Raw genomic sequence first — 8498 nt, forward strand, 5'->3', positions numbered from 1 at the left:
TTATAATAACAGGAGCCAATTAACACTGTATGGATTATCTTAGTAATTACATATTGTCTTTTTTCCTCGTTCTCATCACACAGATTTCTCATGTTATTCTGAGATGCAGTAATGGAGTCAGAATGTAAAATAGCAACACTATCACTGTGAACTAAAATAAACTTAGTAAGTTAAAATAAAAAATCATGTGTTTAGTGTTATAAAACAGTGGTTTCTCCTTAGTCATTAGTTCAAGGTCCACAGTTTAATATATTCAGCATCATACTTGTGTTGTGCCATGTCCTAGAGCTAGTTTGCTAAGGAGCTGTCTGATAGTTACTCACTCTACAGCAGGAAACTGCACTGCAAATGTGCCAGAAATTCACTGTACTTCAAAATAACTACTACTGTAAATGATCTCTGTGTTTGTTAGAAGCTCTGTTTTAAAACCAGTAGAAACAGAAACAATGAAATGATTCTACTCACCTGTAACAATATATATATGGGCTACTCTTTACCTGAGACGCCAGACTTTTGTCCATGGATACTTTTTTCTTCAGTAATCTGATTGGTCAGAGGTTGGGCTGTTGACAGGCTGTGATCAGATATTCTAATGTTAACCTGTTCTGGAGCAGGTTAGCTGTTTAGCATAAGTTACCATGGTGATTTAACTTCACAAAAAAACAAAAAAAAAAAAAATTAAGTAATAATATTAAGTAATTTATTGCTTTCGTCTTGTCAACAAATCCCATGTGCAAACCAACTATGAATGTACACTACTAAGACATGACCAGCAGTTTTAGGAAAAGATTTGTAAGACCCAATAGGCTTTGAACTGTGAGCCACAGACAGGTTAGAGTAGTCAGGAAATATTTAGAGATGCACTAATACATCTGTGGTTTTGGTCTTTACCTGGGACCACCAACAGCGCCCTATTTCAGGAAGCAGGCTCAACAAACTCTGAGCCCAATCCCAATCGCCGGGTTGACTGAGCCTGAGCTGGGAAACTCTGAGTTTTCGGTTCCTGAACAGCTGATCAGCATTAGTTGAGTCTCGCCACCAGACAATCAGAGATCTCTGCCTTTAGTTAAGCAAAGTGTCTAAAGACTGACTTGTGAGTCTAGCATTAGTTCAATCAACTCTTGAGTACGTTCAGCCTGCGAGCACCGAAAGACATATCTGCACTCCACATCAGTGGAGTGCAGATAACGTGATATTCAGTGGCCTAAAGCAGGAAGCCACTTGTTTGATCCCAGCTGAGTTTGAGATTTTAATGACCGCAAAATGAAAACTCCCCCCAAAAAAACTAACACGTCAGCTGCAGCTAAACAGCGTGATGTGTGGTGGGAACAGACTGCAGAGTGTGTTAGTAGGTAATGTGAAGTGATGTTATGTAATGTGATGTGTTAATGTGTCTAATATGCAGAAAATACAGAAACATTACACAGATCTAAAGCCTATTTTAATATAATTTGCTGTAGGCCTATTGTCTTATTCAGCTGTAATCTGATGGAGCCCAAACACACTGGGCAACAACTCAAAATCAAACAAAAAAATGTTGTAGGCCTACAGACAAAGTTTTGCTTATACTTTCTTCATTCTGTCAATATTAGGCTGAGGTTAGGCTAAACTGCTGTGAAATGACTTCTGATTCACGGAATCTCCTTTAGCATATGCTGAGATGGAGCTATTATGGGGTGTTGAGTCCCGTAATGAGCCATTGCATCATGTAATGTAGATTAATTTCTGATTGACACTGACAAACCTGCAGTTCTTTGGAAGTCCTCTTTTTTAAGATTATTTTTGGGGCTTTTGTTGCCTCTAATGGCAAAAAAGCGTAATGTTGAGGGAGAGAGGGCAGACGACGCGCAGCGAAAGGCTGCAGGCTGGGTTTGAATCCACGGCCGCTGCATCAGGCGATGGGCATCTGATCACGGGGCATCAGCTCCATCCACTAAGCCACCAATGCTCTGTTGCGAATACTTTGATAATCGATTCTGATTTATGTCCAGGGAAAACCACAAAAAAACGGGCAAAAGTCTTCTCAGAGCCAGAGTCACTTTTCTTATGGCCCGACAAACCGCTGTCTCTCTGACGTGTTCAGTGTCTCTGATGTTATATAGAAAACTGCCATGCCGAAGAATCAAAGGGCAAGGCATAAAATTTGCTCCAATGATAATGTAAATCCACAATGTGCATGGGTGCAGATCCTGGGGGACATGTCCCCCCAGTTTCTGAAAAACACAAATTGCCCCAGTTCTAAATAGCCTAAAGGATTGAATTCAATCAATCAATCAATCAATCAATCAATTTTATTTATAAAGCCCAATATCACAAATCACAATTTGCCTCACAGGGCTTTACAGCATACGACATCCCTCTGTCCTTGAGACCCTCACAGCGGATAAGGAAAAACTCCCCAAAAAAAACCCTTTAACGGGGGAAAAAAAACGGTAGAAACCTCAGGAAGAGCAACTGAGGAGGGATCCCTCTTCCAGGACGGACAGACGTGCAATAGATGTCGTACAGAACAGATCAACATGATAAATTAACAGTAATCCATATGACACAGGGAGAGAGAGAGAGAGAGAGATATGCAGGTAATGACAGTATCTTACAACAACATTAATGGAAGTAATAATATTATAATTATAGTTCTGGTTACTGCGGTACAATATGTTGAAAGTATGAACAAATGTATTTTACGACTCCACATTCCCAAATCTAAAATAAATGAAAATTGTGGAACAAATATTTTTTTAGATATATTTTCCAACATGATCACTTAGTTTAACCAAGCTCAGTTAGGGGCTCATATTCTGATAATCATCCATATCCACTGATGTATACAGTAGTCCCATATACTGGGAGAAAGGGAAGATGATGAGGAGAATTGGGAATCTGTGAGAGGCGAGAGATGAGAACGTGAGTGGACATAACATGCCTGAGACCCTGAAACTAGAAGAAGCATTAACTAACAGCGAAGCAGTGAAAAGGAGGGTGATGGCTGGTTCCATGTACTACTGGCTGTTTAAGAGAAATAAACAGTAAAGGTAAGCATATGATTCTCTGTGTAGTGCTTTTTGAATGACTTGGTGATGGTGATGAGCCTCTGTGAAATCGTGAAATATGCTGGCAATCTCAAGCACTCTGTGGGCATGATTTGCACGTGTGCAATTAAAAAAAAAATCACAACTGATTGTATCCCCCCCCAAACTTGCCATCAGATCTGCACCCATGACAGTGTGTAATATTTGATATATCTGGGTCTAATCACCTTCTCCTTACGCAGCAGCAGCCTCTGTATAAACTGTGTCCCAACATCCACAACTTCATTCACTAAAGGACATGCCATGTCTCTCCTACCTGCGACACGCTCAGCCTCAGGCTTAGATGAAGCAAACCTGCAAGCCAGCGGGGGGGGGGGCAGGGGGGACATGACCCCCTCTGCAGTAAAGCTGTACCCCCCCTAGAATAATTTGAGACACAATTAATAATTTTTGAACAATGCAGTAGTATTTATTGAAAGCACAATGTAAGTGGTGCTCATTATAATCACGCAATAATGTGCTGTTTAAATCTAAGCTAAGACAGGACAAGAGCAGTCAGTGGCGGAGCGGCTCATAGCTAATGGGTACCTGTCTGTAGGCTCTCCACCTGTCAGTGAAACAAACATGAAAGATGTGCAGTTTAACCGACGAGGAGCATTACACGCGACTATTACACACGGTTGTGAGGTGCGCAACGGCAGATCTTACAGCACACTGTTTATAAACCAGTTTGCCAGTTTAATTGCAGGAAATGTTTAGTTGTTAAGCCATTTCTCGTAAGTATAGACATTCACTGTATATCCACTTTTCTACATGTGGCTGCTGCTGGCTTGAGTCTTGACTCTCTCGTTATCATTAACTTGCAATGCTAAGATAAATGTTTAAAGTCCAAAAAAGTAATTTATTACGAACAGGTCAATAAAACAGATTACAAAATTTAAAATACCTTGTAAACAAACGAAATATTCAGTATTACACATTTTCTTTGGTTACTTTTCTTTCAAACATTTCTTAAAGTTATGATCTCACTGCCGGTAAAAAAAAAAATGAAAAAAACCCAAAACGGTTTGCTCCTGCAGCCAGCCAGAGACAAAGGATCCATTCCACACACCTGAGCCAGAGAAAAAAGAGGGAGAGAAAGAGAGAGATCGAGTTTCTGTCTTTGATGAATGAAGCCTTATTGTTTTGCTGCTATTAAACAATGAGAGACATGTTTTCTCCGTTTACTTAACAAGGGTAGCAGTGGTTAGCACTGTTGCCTTACAGGTTCAAACCCTCCAGCCGGCTGAGGCCCCTCCTTGTGTGGAGTTGCTGTGTCACCATGGCTTTTCTGCAGGTTCTCTAGCTTCCTCTCACAGTCCAAAGGTTTGAATGTGAGTGTGAATGATTGTCTGTCTCTATGTGTCAGACCTGTGACAGTCTTGCAACCTGTTCAGGGTGTACCTGCCTCTCGCCCAATGTCACTTGAGTGTGGGGCTGTAAACATGCTGTGTCTTACCATGGATTCCCACCAAAAGCTTCGGCAGCCATTCATTTTCAATACACGCCGGCGATGCCAGCGACCAGAGTGACCAGAGAGTAGAAGTTGAGAGAAGCTGAACTTTATGCAAATGAGCAGACCTGGTTTGCAGGACTCTGTAGACCCAGATGGACCGACGGCTCCGGGCCCTGCGTTTCCTCAGCAAATACGCCAATGCAATACAAAGGAGGCTTCCGAAAGTGCAATCCATGGTGAAAGAGGAAATCGAAGATGTGCATGCTATATAGGCTACGCTTTTTTCCTCCAAATAAGCTCCTGCTTATATAGGCTATATGACTGTGTATATTAGCATTATTTTAATTGTATAATGAAAGTCATGAATAATACATAGTGAAGACATAAATGATAGAATATTTGTTCATCCTTGTAAAGTGCACAGCCGGTCAGCCTAGATGGACACATCTGCAGCGCCCGGCCCCGCCCCTTTGGCCGATGCAAGCGCCTGCTGGAGCTGGCAGTGTGAGCGATGTCAGAGCGACCAGAGCGCCCGCAGGCGACCATGAAGCTTTTGGTGGGAATCCCTTATTAGACTGCCTGGCAAAGACTTCAGCAAGCACAGAATCATAGCTTATTTATCTTTAATTTTATTTACCATTAATTCTGAGTGCAGAGCAGATCTTCTTCCAGGTGTTGTTCGTGTGTAGGCCTATTTTTTCGTGGAAAAGATGTAAAGCTCTGGCAGCTCTACACTAAAACAATCAACTTCTTCTCATTATTCATCACAGACTGATATTTACAGGTGAACGAAGAGATATGTATTGGCTGTGATTGTTTTTTTCTTGTCATATGACATGCAGTGCACGCTGATGCATTCCAAAAGTTGAACTCTATTTATCTCAGGGTGCAGCTGTCACGCCCAGAAAAATAGGCGCTGGGAACATGTGCATGCCGCTCTAGCATCACTCTGGCACTTGAGCGCAGTTGTTGCGCATACACGGAAAAATATGAATTTGAGGGCGCAAAAAACGCAGCATGTGTACAGCCCCATAGCCACCAGCCCCCTCATGACCCTTAACTATGCATCACACCACAAAAATTGTTCAGTAATGGTCTGAAGAATGTGACAAAAGAGCTCAAGGCATCATCTTGGCCTCCAAATTTCCCAGGTCCCAGCCCTGTGGAGCATCCTTGGGACGTGCTGGTACGCTACTTTGCAACCCACAGGACTCAAAGGATCTGCCACCAACACCCTGGTACCAGATACCACAGGACACCTCCCAAATGTCCTGTGTCCATGCCACAACAGGTCAGAGCTAAGTCCAATCCAAGGAGGCCCCACCATGGATTGGTGGCACCTCTGGGGTACCGGCACAACAAACACATTCTCACTCAGATGTCGTCACATCTTGACATTTTGGTCATACAACATGCAGGGTACCCTGGGTGCATCAAGTCAAGTTCTCTTCTTTCAAGATACACTTCCGTTTTCACAGGAAATTTATTTACTTTGTTTCAAAATAAATGCACTACATCAGTGACAACACTGCGAATTGACTTTTTTTTCCATCAACAACAAACACACATGGTTGGGTTTAGGCAACAAAAACTTGCGGTTAGCTTTAGGCAACAAAAGCACGTGGTTAGGTAGAGTCTTATGAGACGTGTTTTCCAGCAGAACATTGCACTGTAATACAATGATTAATGTTATTCTGTTATTCACTACAACTGGGCCCAGGGGCGAAAATCCCATTTCATAGTTGGGGGGGCAATAAAGAGTAAAATTATAGATAGAAATATAGAATAATTCCAGGGGGGGCAAGGAAAAAAAGTTGTAGCCTGTATTTTGTACAGCCTCTTTTACCGCAATTTGAAGCTTTAATCTTCTCTCTATCTCTCCAACAGGCAGGCATAGGACCTTTCTTAGCACTGGCTGAGTCCACCTGCACATGTGCACATGTCCAGATTTAAAACAAAATAGTTGAAATCAAATTAACATGTACACAACAACAGTCAGGTGCACCATGCTGTCCAAGGTGCTGAGAGTGTCTGGCGGAGAGCAGGTCTCTGTCTCCCTATGCCCAGTAGTGTGAATATTTATGCTATTAAACACAGTGGTGGAAAGTACATTCACTCGAGTACTGCACATGACTACAATTCTGAGGTACTTGGACTTTACTTGCTTTTCATGTTGTAGTTGGTGATTACCTTACAGATTCCAGTCTTAAACAGAGTTGGGTATAACGTGTTACAAAGTAACGCGTTAGAGTACTTTGATTACTTTTTGCAGTAACGAGTAACCTAACGCGTTAGTTTGCTGTTTGAGTAATCAAATACTTCAGTACATTTTCAAACAAGACATCAGTTACTTCCGTTACTATTAGAACGCTAGTCCTTCAGCTCGTTTGGTTCTAACAGAGATAATGTTAAACCTATCAGTCTGAAAGAAGCCACAGAGTTTGTGGCTCGCTACGTGGTCGGAGAAATGCTGCTGTTGTCTACGGTGGAGTCTAAATAGGGAGGACTCGCTGACAGACATATTTCAGACTCAGGACTTGCATTATGCCTGGTACACGCTACACGCTGGTACTCACCAATTATCCCCGGTCGTCTTTCATGTGTGATGTCATCGGGTTATTCTTGTCCTGTTTTTATTACTTTCAGTATTTGAGTCACTGTGTCTGTTCATGTGCCAGCCGACATGTTGCTGTAGTCACCTAAAAGCGTCAGCAGATGGCAGGAGCTACACTTGAAGCGCCATATGTAAACTGTCAAGCTACTGTATCTTCCACAGGAAGTTCTGACAAATGTTTCAGAATAAAAGCCTATTTAGAAAATGGAGGGATTCTCTCAGCCGAGGTTATAAGGGGCTTTTAATTTGAAACAATAATAAAAAGTAAATATATAAACACACAGAGGGATTAATAAATAACGGACCGTCTACAGTGTAATTTCTTTCAAATGAAGCTGGGAGCCTCTGCAGTTGTGGTGAGTAAAAGCCCCGCCGCTATTTGTTAATGTTATTACTTTATGTCCGACCGTGAGGATGTACCATTGTTTGCTAGCTTGATGCTAATGACAGTAACGTTAACTCAGCGGGTTGACAAAGTGCCTCTGCTGTTTCACACCATCATTTCCCCTTTTACTCTGTGTGGTAACATCCCTAGAGGAAATATTAAAAATGCTGGGGTGTTGTTGTCATACAGTTGTCTACGGTAGCAGATCGTTCTGTGTTTCTACTGGTCAAAGTGACGGCTGTGATGGGAGAATTGGATCTCAGTGAAGGGCAAGTGGTCCATAACTTGAATTTTGGAGACAAAATAATGTAGGCTTAGTGCCTTGTGGTTCATTGCCCAATAGGAAATGTAGAATACTCAAAAGTACTTTAAAAGTGCTTGAGTTACTTTTCTCAGGGAGTAATGTTGGAAGTACTTTTAAAGTAATTGAGTTACTTTACTCAGGGAGTAATGCAGTAAAGTAACTGGTTACTTCTTTTTGTTTAAAGTAACGCAGTAACGTACTTTGATTACTTTTAAAGTAACCCTTACCCAACACTGCACATTACCAATGTAACAAGTTATAGTAATATATTACGTATAAGCAGTGATGAAGACAGAAATGGATAGGACATACAGGATTAAATGAAACTCTCCATAGGATAAGGAAGCATCCAGATGACACCAAGGTTACGGACATGGGGGGAGGACAGCACAGTGGAGCCATCAATGGAGAGAGAGAAATTATTTGTGGATTTGATGAGAGATTCGGGGCCAATGATGATGACTTCTGATTTGTCACAGTGTAGTTTGAGGAAGTTGGTTTGAAGCCAGGATTTTATTTCAGTGATGCAACTGGTGAGGGTAGAGTGAGTGGCAGGAGTAATGGCTTTGAAGAGAAGATAAAGAGGAGGGGGCCGAGAACTGAACCTTGGGGAACACCTTGGCAGAGGGGAGCAGTGGGGGATTTGCAATTGTTTATGCTGATGAACTGGT

The sequence above is a fragment of the Epinephelus fuscoguttatus genome, linkage group LG18 (assembly GCF_011397635.1).
Source record: "Epinephelus fuscoguttatus linkage group LG18, E.fuscoguttatus.final_Chr_v1".
Lineage (NCBI taxonomy): Eukaryota > Metazoa > Chordata > Actinopteri > Perciformes > Serranidae > Epinephelus > Epinephelus fuscoguttatus.